The sequence below is a fragment of the Rhinolophus hipposideros genome, assembly GCF_964194185.1.
Source record: "Rhinolophus hipposideros genome assembly, chromosome: 7".
Lineage (NCBI taxonomy): Eukaryota > Metazoa > Chordata > Mammalia > Chiroptera > Rhinolophidae > Rhinolophus > Rhinolophus hipposideros.
The window spans coordinates 70,870,004-70,883,353 of NC_138053.1; positions in this window are offsets into that span (position 1 = coordinate 70,870,004).

Here is a 13,350-nt window from a genome sequence, read left to right on the forward strand (position 1 = left end):
TGTCAAAGATGCTGCTTTTCCTCAATAGTTTAGACCACAATTTCAACATTTTTGTAACATTAAACTCTTAGAATCTTTGACTTACAAAAGATTTTAAAGTTAATTTTGCTCAATATTTTTAAAGAGGGCCTGAATTGTAACTTCCAGTTAGAACTTTTTCAGAGGGAGAACAGGGAGAGATAAGGAAAAGTGTTATTATTATTCACTTGACACAACTGTGTTTAATTGGCAAATAAATTACCCTCTGAGGGTTGCTGGAACAATTTGGAATAATCTGAGATAGTGATACAAGTTTAGAGCCGAAATGAACCCTCAGAGAACATCCTATCTTACCGCCACATTTTATTTTATGAAGAAACTAAACTCAAGTGACATTTTTATGAAGTCATAATGATTTAATGGCAGACTGGGGACCAGAAACTATGCCTTCTGATTCTGAGACTAGGGTTCATTCCATTATATCACACTGACTGACCAATTTAAGAGAAATACAATGTTAAAAACAAAAACAAACAAAAAAAACGAGTGGATATGTCATCTTTCTGTGCTTGAGATCCAAGAGGGGTAGGGGAGATAAAGATCTGTTTCTTCTCCATCCACCAGTCAAACTAGGCGTAGGGTCACTGTCGTGCGGGGCATCCGGCGGGGTCTCAGCTCCTGCTCCCCACATAAGAACGCAGTACATGGTGAGGCCATAAAGGAACACCCACGGAGCCATAGATAGGGGAGTCAAACCAATATATTCTCACTGGCGGCTGGGCTGGAGACACAGGAAGCAGGATCTACATTATCTGCAACCCGCCGTCCTAACAGCAGTCCGCGCTTGCCAGCCACCATCTTCTTGCTAGCCCCCATTTTTTTCTTTTTTGCTAGCGTAGCCACGGCAGTTATATCAGTGGCCTGTGGCTCACTGGTTACAGCTGACGGCCAGCTAGCCACAGCTGATGGCCATCCAATCACAGTTGATGGCCATTTACTACCAGAGCCAGTACCTTTCTATGTGAGGCCGAGAGCGTGGAAACTGCTTTTTGGGGTTCTGTCCCCACAGTCACCAAGAGGCCAGGCAGAACCTTAAATATATAATAGCCCAGCCTCCTGAAAAGGAGCCATACTGAAGGAGAGAAGCGCTGGGTGAGTGTCTTGGCCCACTAAACAAAACAAAAGACATCATTTTTCACTTTGCTGCAGCTGTCATGATCCCTGGGGGAAGGAGGTGGGGCAAGGAGGGAGAAGAAGGGTCAGGCCAGGGATGGAGGGAGAAGAAATTGCAATCTTGTTAAGTTAGACATAGCTTCACTTATGCTTTGCGAACTTTAAGATTTTAGGTTGATTTCCAGAAAACCAAGTCAGTATATCTAAACTCCCGAAAGGAAAAACAAAAATATTTAAAACAAAACAATTACAACAAAACACACAGAACAACTACAGCTGTATATATAACAACACATAATGTCACACAATTTAACAAACTCAGCAAATATTGTTTTAAAAGTAGAAACCTACTGTCACGCAGGGGACCCAGCTAGCTGTGCCATTTGTCGTGCAGGGTGTCAGGCGGGGTCTCAACTCCCGCTCCCCACATAAGAACGCAGGACACGGTAAGGCCAAAAAGGAACACCCATGGAGCCATCGGTAGGGAAGTCATATCACTATATTCTCACCGGCGGCATCCGCCTCTCTGCAAGCCGCTCTGCAAGCCGCTCTTGCTAGTCCCCATTTCTTTCTCTGCTAGCGTAGCCACAGCAGTTATATTAGTGGCCAATGGCTTACTGGTTACAGCTGACGGCCAACTAGCCACAGCTGATGGCCATCTGATCACAGTTAATGGCCATTTACTACCCGAGCCAGCACCTTTCCATGTGAGGCCGAGAGCCTGGAAACTGCTTTTTGGGGCTTTGTCTCCACACTTAGTATAATTTTATATATATGTGATGGCTCGGTGCGAGGTCGGAGGGATAGTGGATGGGGGTAGGGGGGTTCACAGTGTGAGGGATATAAATGATGAACGTCTAAGTATTACCTTGCCTTGTACACCTGAAATTAATAAATTAAAATAATAAATAAATAAATAAATTAATTAATTAATTAAAGTAGAAATCTGAATCTTGACCCATTATTCCTTCTCTATTGCATTTTCAGATTTCCCCTTTCCAGCTTTTCAAAACTTCTCCCCATTTGATGCTTGTTTTACTCTCTAGCTCTATTGATGTTAAATATACTTTTATTGTACTGGAATTACTGAGGTTGAGAGAAAACAAATGACGATGGTCAGAAATAAGCTATTCTCCCATAGTTTTACAGACAGAGAGGAGAGTCAGCCCTTCCTGAGCACCCTCTCTGTGACCAGCAATATCAGGTTCTTCCCATGTGTTGTTTCATCTGATCTCAACCTGATTGTACAGATGAGAAAACTGCAGTAGCGGGAGTTCAAGTGACTTTCTTAAATGACTAAATTCTGCCAACTAAAAAAATCCAGACTTTCCCCCCATTATATCTCCATGCCTCTGCCATGACTGATTTATTGGAATGATCACAGTTTATGAATATATGTATTTGCTTATTGCAATTAAAGCATTACTTTATAAACAGCTCATCAGAGGAATTTCATAAACGTCGTCTAGAAAAATTTACATTTTACTTCTATCATGTCTCCTGGGATCAAGTTCAGAATAATAAATTATTCTTTTTATTCCTTTTTAAAAATCAGTATCACCTAAATTTGGACCCACGTGATATGTCCATATTCTCTAAATCTGTGAAAGCATGGACAGTTTTCTGTATGTGCAGAAGGGTTTTTTTCTTTAATGCTAATATTTGTATGTGTCCATGCTTAACAGTTGAATTTAGGTGCTTAGTAACATTTTTGTTAACCAAAAAAAAAATTTTTAGTTTTAAGTCTTGTATAGAATTTTCAAACCGATGCTAATCAAATGTTAATATACCCATTGTAACCTGGCAGATAAGTTCTGTAGAAGCGGAGAGGTCTTCTTTTTAGCCATGATTAGTTGCTCTCCCACTGAGTTCACATTTCCCCATATCATCCAGCATCGCTCAACTAGAGGACTGTGTTTAGTGCCAAGGCTGTCTGTTTGGGCATCCATCGTTTTTGTATTCCTGTGCCCAATTTAGATTGCAACTAGAGACGTGCAGCAAACTTCTCCTGAGAACGGCAGAGAGACCAGGGACATCTTCAGGATGAAGACTTGTCACTTACCAGCTAAACTGCCAAGACCAGCTAGCTGCAGGGGAGAGTGGCCTTGAGTGGATACCAGTCGAGAGAGCTGATCAGTTTGGGCCTTGAGACCAGCTGCGGAGGGGGTTGTAGTTCATCTCAGTAACCTTCCTCTTCTACATTTTCTGCAGGAAGAAAGATCTGATGGAATTGTAGAAGAATGGCTCCCCTAATATGTGCAAGCAAAGATGATGTGAGAGGCAGTAGTGGACTGCAGTGGACAAGGACATGCACACCCTGACTTCCCAAAATAAAGGACTCGCTGCCCAGTTCTGGGGGATGCGGTCAGCAGGAAGCTTCAGACAGCATCCCCTCCTGGGATTGCCTCTGCTGGTGGAGGCCACCCTCTCCCTGAGGCAGCGCATAGCCACTGGCTGATTAATACAGGTCCTGTGCTAAGTCTATGAATTTTTTTTTTAATTGGAGTCTACATCATTATAAGCCAAAACTAAAATAAAACCCACCTCATTTTCTACTCTTCTTTTGTGCATCTTGTGGTTCACAAAAATGTCTTATCACAATCTGATCCTATTTCTTTCTGACTTGTGTCTGTTTTAATCATTGCACCATCTGTAACTCCACCTTTAAACATCTCCCACCTGTAGTTCAAGTCTAGTTTAAATATACTTTTCTTCATGCAATTTAATCTGATCCTCTCAATTACCAGTGATCTTTTCTTCCATTTCCCTCCCTCAAGTATAATTTTTTAGTGTTTCTTTTTATGCTCATGATCAGCAACTGCCTTAAACCAGTTATTAAACTACCTGTCTTTACCTCCTTTTCCTCTTAATTTGAAACTCTTGAAAAAGTAAAAAGGACAGTCTTTATGTTTTGAGTTTCTGCAATCCTCTCTGAGTACTTTGGATGTAATAATTTCATACATATTTGTTGCATACATTATTTAATAGATTCCTAGAAATAGTAAGAGAAAAATGAAACAGAGTGCAATTAAATGACAAAAATAAGATTCTTTGTAAAGAAACAAACAAAAAAAAGTAAGGTGAGTACAAATCCTGGAGCTCTAATTATTTTCCAGTGGTTTAATGATCCAGCAACATTGTTTAAGAAAAGCCAAAAGAGATCAGAAGAGCATTCCAATGTCCCTTTGTGAAAGTCCTGCTCTTTCTCATGTTGTGTAAATTGTGAATTGGGAGTCTTCATTTATTTCCCCTAACTATACTCCTTCTACAGGCTTGGAGGAAAGTAATTCACAGCAGCAGGATTTTAAATATATGTAATTGAAATTTAAAATGAAAATCTAAGTATAAAAAGTATTCTGTGAGAAAAGAACTTAATGAGACAGAAATGAAAACTATTATACAATAAATTATTAACTTGTTGCTGTATAATTCAACTGATACCCAAAGTACAATTTCTTCAAAATCAGAAGTGTAATTGCCTAGTCCTGAAAGAACGCCCTTAGTCTAGACATCTTAGAGCTAGGTGAACTTCATCTGTTGATTGTTTGGGCCATAATGCTAATTCTTGAATGAATATTTGGTGTACAACAAAAAAGCCAAGACATTTCTGGAATTTGTTGCCTTTGGTTGTGAAAGGATTATTGGGTAAAATCTAGCTACTGTGTTCTTCTAGATGATAACATTTCCTCAGTAATAGATGCTATATTAACCTTCAGACATAAGTTATTTCTTGTCCAAATGAAAATCAATTCTTTCTAAATAATGCATTCTCACCTCAAAATGTGTGTGTGTGTGTGTGTGTGTGTGTGTGTGTGTGTATTACATATGTAATATTTAATATTATAAGTTTTTGGCACAGCAAAGTCCAAACCTCATATTTCTGTACTTCCTCTCATCAAAGAGTTAATGGTACGCCTTATGGTGCTATCTCCACTCAAAAAAAATTATCTAATGAACTCTTATAGAGATATTGACTGTCAGGAACAGACAAAAATAGTACACAGATCATTGCTCTCCTGCCTAGCTCAATGGCAGTCATTCCATTGTCAACCGTGTTCCCAACAAAGATCTAATGATTGGGTCCCTTTCTTTTGTGCCATTGTGGTTATCAATAGGGGCAAACCCTGAAAATAAAGTTGCCAGAATTTTTTGGTAGAGTTCAGACTTAAAGCTATGTATTCACTACCCTTTTTACAATACTGCTCTGCAAGTGATTATCTTCATAATGATGACTACAAATGTACAGGAAATGTCTGTAAACAAAATTGGTTCTGCTTATGTGTGTTGACAAATTTACTGTTGGGTTGAGAATGCAGAAATAAAATTCTGGTATTATAATATCCAAAAGAAACTGTATGAGGAAGCCACATACAGTCCAAAGTATTGAGATGATGCTATAATAAAGATGACAGGGTTTCTTTGAGAGGAGGGAAAACTGGAAGGTTGACCTTGACTTTTTCTGTCAGTTGACTTGGGTCTATGCATTTGACTTCTGAATTGTCTGTTGTCTTATCTGTGCACAGGGTTGTTGAGAGAACTCATGCAAAGTAGTTTACACATGTAAACTGCACATGTAGACTGACATGTAGGGAGCACTCAATGCATTCTAGTTCCCTTCTCTTGACTAAATATTTAATATTGTTAAAATAAAGGTATTTCGAGTATTCTGAAAATTGTTTCAGAATCTGAGAATTAACATTCAGTGGGCCTGTCCTTAGTCCTTAGCAATCCACTCTTTACTGTAGCATTCTAAAGGAGGTTGGTTTTGACATGACTGTTTTCAAGTTTCTCTCACCCCCTGCTGTGTTACTATAAGCAGTGAATATCCTCCACTTCGCTGCCAGAAATCAGGGCTTTGGGTTAACTCCAGTTGGGGAACATCGCTATAGTAGCAGACTGAAGGTGTTTCATACCACTGTACCAGAACGATTCATAGACATAGGTAGACTTCCTTCAAAGCCACATTGGTGTCCACCGCAGGAGATATAAAAATGTAAAATATTACTGGGTTTTCCCAGCATGAGACTTTTATTTTAGTTTCTTTTCACCTGCCTTCAGGCAAATACTCTTGTATCTTCCAGCAGAGCTTGCTATACTTATTATGACAAGTTACCCACATATACATGCACATATATATATTTTTCTTTTTACATAAATGGCACTTTTTACATATGAGTCTATGCTTTTTACATATGAGTTTAGCCAATAAATTATGTTAATTCCATTTGTTTTTCTTTTTGTAGCTCCTGAATATTATAGATTAATTGATTTCTGAGTGTTTAATCTTTTTTGTTAATCTTAAATCCAATATTTTATTTTCTAATACTTTCTAACTGGTTATTTTTAATTGAGTTTAAAAACTTATTGAATTATTTATAGTTTCTAATATTTTCAGTCAATTTTCTTTGTCTTTTTAAGAATAATCATCATCTGAATATAGTGGTGATTTTTGCCTCTAATCTTTATACCTCTTATGTATTTCTCTTGTCAAATTCTGTTGAGGAGTTCTTCCAGAAAAACAGTAGATAATAATGGTGGGAGTATTCATGTCTTGTTTCTGACTTCAAAGGAAACTATTATTTTTTTAAAAAGAAATTCTAATTGCTATACATGAATAGACAAAAAAGCAATTGGACATAGGACATATAGTACTCTTTTGTATAAGTTTATCTTATTTTTCTCTGATGGAATCTATTCATATTATAGTAGATTGATACTTTCCAATTCAAATAATAGGGTATTCTGTCTCACTTCCTCAGACAGAGAATCCATTGTGATTTTTTTGTTGTTCAATATTATACTTTGATGGAATTTCAACTTGTAATAACTAGAGAATTTGATGTCCAAGTTAAAATAAAATTTCTCTGGAATAAAATGCATCACTGTCTGGATATTATACTAACAAACCATGCATGACTTAGTTGTCTTCTATAACACTAAAGCCTATATCAAAAGAACTCATGCCTGTTTCTTTAAGTTGAGCAGAAGTAACCTTACAAAGCACTGCCACAAATGATCCTATTAGGCAGATTAAAATTCAGGTGTCAAAATGTACCTTGCATGCTAAATATTGTAAATTTACTGTAATTATAAATATTGTGCATACATTCAAAAACTGAAAAGTACAATGTGTTTAATTATTAAGTTTTAAATGCTAACCCCGACAACAAACTGGTGGAGAATGTCTTATGTTTCCCTTTTCAGAGGCTGTCACATGAACAATCAGGCCTCTCTCTTCTGGCTGTCAGTTTATATAGTCAGTAGCTTTGGTCTCGCCCCTCTCCCTCCCCTGCTGACCATGCATCTTGCTAAGCAGGACATAATCATTGCACGTAACGCAGTGCTGTCCTTGAGCTGTATGACCTCACAAGTCACCTGGGAGGAAAGACAGGAAAGCATATCTTCCCTCTGACTTCTCAAGACAAACTTCTGCATGCTGCAAAGTTGGAAGAAAAATCTGGAAGTTATTATATGCTATAGTTATTACATTTTATTATTATTATGGATTATTAAATACTTATCGTTATTGATAAAGTGAAGTATGGACTATGTATTTCAACTAGTACCTCAAACGATATTGATCTAAGTGTTGATTAAACCAGGTTTTTAAGTTTATATTGTAAGGATTATGTAAACAGTAGATTAAGCCCCCTTACTTTACAGAATAAGGCTATTCGATGAATTAAGACCAAATTATCTGTATTGAAAATTATCTGTGGAGAGAAAAATGTTTTTAACCAAAGTTCTGAACAATGGAGCTATTATTTTTAATGTGAAATATCATTATTGTGTTCACAATTTCAAGTCATAGTTATTTTACTCGGTGTTGAGATACTGTCTTATTTTTAAGACAAAGAAAAGAAAATTCACTAATCACTCAGTTTGCGATTAATAGTTTCTGTTTGGAAAGACCTGAATGACTCTCTTCTATAAACCTGATAGAATTAACATTACCATATTTCCTCTCATTTTCTTATTATTGTTATTTTTGGACATTTCACATTAGTCCTATATTATAATGTTTTCTGAAGCCCTAATAGTATCTATCTATCTATCTATCTATCTATCTATCTATCTATCTATCTATCTTACATTAAAAATTAGATCTAATTATCCAATCGTGTGTTTGTTTTATATGTAATGACAAAAATACTAATTAATAGTCATAAGCAAAAAAGCTATTTGCACACACATGAATGCCATCCTTTTTTATGGTATGAATACAATCTTTAATTTACTGAAAAATAATAAATTAATAGCCCCAAAACAATAATTCTCCAAAAATACTAACATGCAAAAAATACATTGTGTGCACTTGTAACACTTAGCCCATTTTCTGTTACTGTTACTCAGTAGTGACTGAGAAAAGAACAATTCAAAAGATCTTTGGACAAACAAATATCATATTTGGCGATGTAACGGTAGTGACACATACTAATGTAAATAACCCTTGGAAACAATTATCCTGTTTTGATGTTATTTTAGATCCTTGAACAGAGAGTAAGAGTTTTGAGTCAGTCACCTGGTATTAATGGACAAGGTACTTCACACATTCAGACTTGTTTTCTCAGTTGTAAAATGCGTGTGTGTGTGTGTGTGTGTGTGAGTGTTTGTGTTTGTGTGTATCAGGGGATCAAGTGGAGCAACACTACTAGATAATGTTGTGTTCCCTTTCTAGTTCTAACCTTTCAGGCCTGTGAACTTATTAAACCTTCTTTTTCAGCTCTACAATGATGAAATTTGACCCATTTTAGACTCAGGTTGCTCCTCACATTCTAATTTGACATTTGTATCTGCTCCTGGGTCCCAATCTTATCACCTGATCTTGAACTCTTGATTCATCTTCCTAACTCGCCCTGGATGTCTCAACTGGGAAGGTCATTCCACCGTTGTTTATTCAATGCATTTTATTCAAATTTATTTTGTATTTACTATGTGCTAGTTCCAGAGATTAAATAGAAAGGAAGATAACAAATATCTCTTTCATAAAATCTGTAGTTTTCTAAGCTTCATTATGCTTCAAACAAACTTCTCTGTGAATTCTGCTTTCCATCCTATATCTCTATCATTTAATGAATGCCATCAAATCACATCTCAACTTATGACACTGCCTGAAATGTGGGACCATGAAGGCCTCAGCAACTTTACAATCAGCCCCCAAGTTTTAGGATTTATATCCAAGAAATAATTCCCCTACATCATTGCCATCCCTTTAGGACACTTTATGATATTTATTCAACAAACCTGCATTAAGTGTCTAATTTGTGAATATTATTCTCCCTAAAGATTCACAAAGTCATTATAAATTGTCACTTGCACACATGTATCATTCACATTTAAAACAAACTGAACTCTCAAATCTCTCTACAGCCTTAAAGAACGAATCACACTCTTAGGACTACAGCTGTTTAGTTTTCCAACATGAGAAATTCTAGAATTAGCAAAAAAACATTTTATTATAGCTACGTACTGACATAACACCAATAATTTTAATAAAAATTAGATTTATGTTTACAACATGACAATGCAAACTGTACATCACAAAGAACAGTGATTATAAAAATGAATTAGCAAAATCTATGCAGTATGGAGCATGTAAAATGTAGAATTTGTTAAAGGGGCTGTTTTTCATTACTTGCATATAAGTTTTTGTTGCTCATGATATTCTATTTCAAATCGTACTGTCAAAGCCCATTTTCAAATATAAGGAAGGAAATACTAAGGTATGTATCCATATAAATATACAAAAATTAGCTATTTCACATTTTATATAGCTGATGGTAAATGATAACATCGGTGAGAGTCAAATGTGAAAAGCTAAAAATTAGCTAAGGTAGTTCTGTCTGATCAGTTCTTTAAATGTCATCCATTTGAATAGATTATAGAAGCAGTGTTCTTTTTCTTTATTTCTCCATATCTCTTTTTTTCTGAAAATCTTCTAAAAAAACTGATAATGTAGATAGCTGTTCGGGGAGAAGGAAACAAAGAAGGAGAAAATAAGCATTTGAAATTTAGAACTGAAAGGACTTGAGAAGAAGGTCCCTGAACTTGGGGTATCAGAGTTGCTACAGAAAATGATTAAAAACAAAGTACCAAAAGGAACTCAGTGTGTTAGCAGTTCTGCAGTAAGGATCAAGGAATCCGTACTTTAATACAATTGTCCAGGTTATTGGGATGTGGCTGCTCTATGAATTAGCATTTGGAAACACTAATATACCCACCTTTCTCTTTTTGCAGAGGAAGAAATGGAAGCTCCTAGGTCAAGGACATTTTCAGTGTCACTCAGTTACTTTGTGAAAGAGAGAGCTAATTTAGTAGGAACTAAGAGAACAACAAGCCAGTTTTACACCCTAGCCAGAAAGCCTACCTCCTTAGAAAATAAGGTACAGAAAGAATCTTAGAGGGCATATTATTCATATTAACCAATTTAATATATTGAGAGGGAGGAAAGAAATAGCATGTAGGAGGAAATTGCATTTATAGACTGCCTACATTTTTTTGCAGGGACAGGATGTACATTCTACCAATATATTGCCCAATAACCTGGAGGGGTAAGTATTATGATATTACTACTCAACCCACACAAACCAGGAATGTGAAGTTCAAGAAGACTGAGTAAATTTACAAAAGCAAATGAAATTATAAAGCCTAGCATGCAAATCTAGATTTCACTGACCAGAAAGCCTGTACTATATCCACTACATTAAAAATATTTTTAAACTTACAAGAGTCCCATACATGTAACATTTTGATTACTATATTATTTCTTCAAAGGCACTTTTCCTCTTTTTACCCATGGCCTAGACTCTGCCTTGTCGCCTCTTCAAGGATTATGCTTTGTCGGATCTTTTTCTTCCCTTTTCCTCTCTTCAACCTGCCCTCCACTCATTCTTTAATTCATCATTTCAACATGTTCCACACATGTTGCCTGTTTGCCTGACCTGGTACTTTTCAAACCGTTCTTAGGATCCCTGCGTTCCAGGAGAAGCACTGAATACCAATTATTTTGGAAATATGTAATTATAATTTATAATGAAAGTGTTATATACAATGTTTTTAAGGTGGATTTTGAGTTTTATATTATTTCAAAATTTAGTTAATTTGACATCTTTCATTTAGACCTGTTTTCTCATTCCTTATTTGTTTTATCCTGAAGAGCAAATTAAACAATAAAGATTTTGTTAAAGATAAAAGTTTTTCTAAAACTATTTTTCTCATATACATATAATTAGAAAATACTGAATTTGTTTTCTGTTAAACTTAATTTGAAATAAATTATACATAAATGGATATTAGTCTTTCTTTTTAGAAATTAGCTAATTATTTACTCTTATATTAAAAAGAGAAGGCATTTTTATTTAGATAGCAAAACCCGTAGCCAGAAAGACAAAACTGTAACTAGCATTATGAAGATAACTTCTACAATTTTAATTCTAATTATGTCCCTCACCATTTAACAGGAAAATGAAGTCCTTATTATAAGAAGGAAGTAATTATAATGTTAAAACTATAGTGGTCCTGTTGCCATTATTATAATAATAAATCTTAGTTGCAATGATAAAACTCAAGTCGTAATCTCTAAAATTTGTATTCCATATAAATCCCACAATTAAACTGTTTACTTTTCAATTTTCTTTAAATAATAGTAATAAAATCTAAAAGGAATCAATTATATGTAAAATTCTAATCAATATAACATAATCCAATGATTGTATCACCTGTTTTATAGGACCATTATAATAAATAATGCAGTCATTAATGAATAATATGTAGTAATAATATTATGTAATAATTAATGAAATGTAATTAATAAAAACTATTGTTATTTTTGCTACAAAAGAGGTGTTACTTAATGATTCTGGAAGTGGGGAGAAAAATTACAAAATGTGTGCCTCTGATATAATGAGAAGACAGAGTAAAGTTATAAAACAAATTATATTACTATATCGCATACTCATATGATATTAAATCCTCAAATAAGCAGGTTTACTAACATTTCTGATTTTACTTCATGATACAGGTTTATCGTACCTTCTAATAAGAACCTTACTGTTTAGAAAGTTTTTCTAGTGATTCTAAGAATATAGGATAAATATTTGCCTATATATAATTTAGTGACTGCCATCAAAAAGTTATACAATTTTGGCGAATTTTTACATGTGAATATGCTTGTCTCCCAAGGTCCATTTACTGTTTTCCCATGTACACATATATGTATTAGACAAGCACATATACATGTATATCATATGCTCATTGCCAAGCACCATTCTAGTTCTTTGGAACACAAGGATACACTACTGACTGGAAATATGCAATGTAGTAGAAATTAGACTAAATGGTGTATTACAATATAACATGATAAGTATAATTACAGAAGAGAAATATTAATACTATTTGAGAGAATCACAAAAAGAGTATTTGATAGGAGATTGAGTAGGAATTTATACTGAAGACAAAGAAAGAAGGCATTTGAAGTACAGAAAACAGCATTTAAAAAGCAGTAGTTTGTGCAATTTCTTGATAATAAGGAATGGTAAATTCAGGATAATTAAGATCTCAGTCAAGAAAACAGTGAGAAAGAGGGTGAGGAGATAAATTGAAGCTATAATTTATCTTATTTAAGCAGAAATTATTAGGTTATGATTGTTAAAGTACAGATTTAAAACTTCACAATAAACACATGAGAACCATAATCATATGCAATGATATTTTCATCTTTATCACTGTCATTGTTGTTTATTTTGCTCATTGAATTTGGGGCTTTAATGAAGCATAAACTCTGATAAGCACTGAAGATACTTAGGAGGTATTTTTAAATGAAAGCTGAAAAATATTTAGTATAAATATGTTCTATTGGATCTTACAGTCTAATGGTGGAGATAGACGTTGGTAAAACATTCAGAGGAACAGCTATATAACCATAATTGTGAAAATGGCAGTGGTGGAAATGTACAAGACTTTAAAAATAAATAACATAGAAATGTGACTCAGGCTTGATGTCCACAAAGAACTCTAAGTAACATTTAACATAAAATCTGAAATATTATTAAGCATTATGAAGGCCAATAAAAAGGAGAGGAGTAAAGGAAAGAAGAGAGGCTGTTCCAGGCAGTGAAGAACAGGCTAAAAGTGGAGAATCTTGTCATGTTGGAGAGTGGAGAAAGAATAATAACTAAAATATGTTACCTGATATTTTAG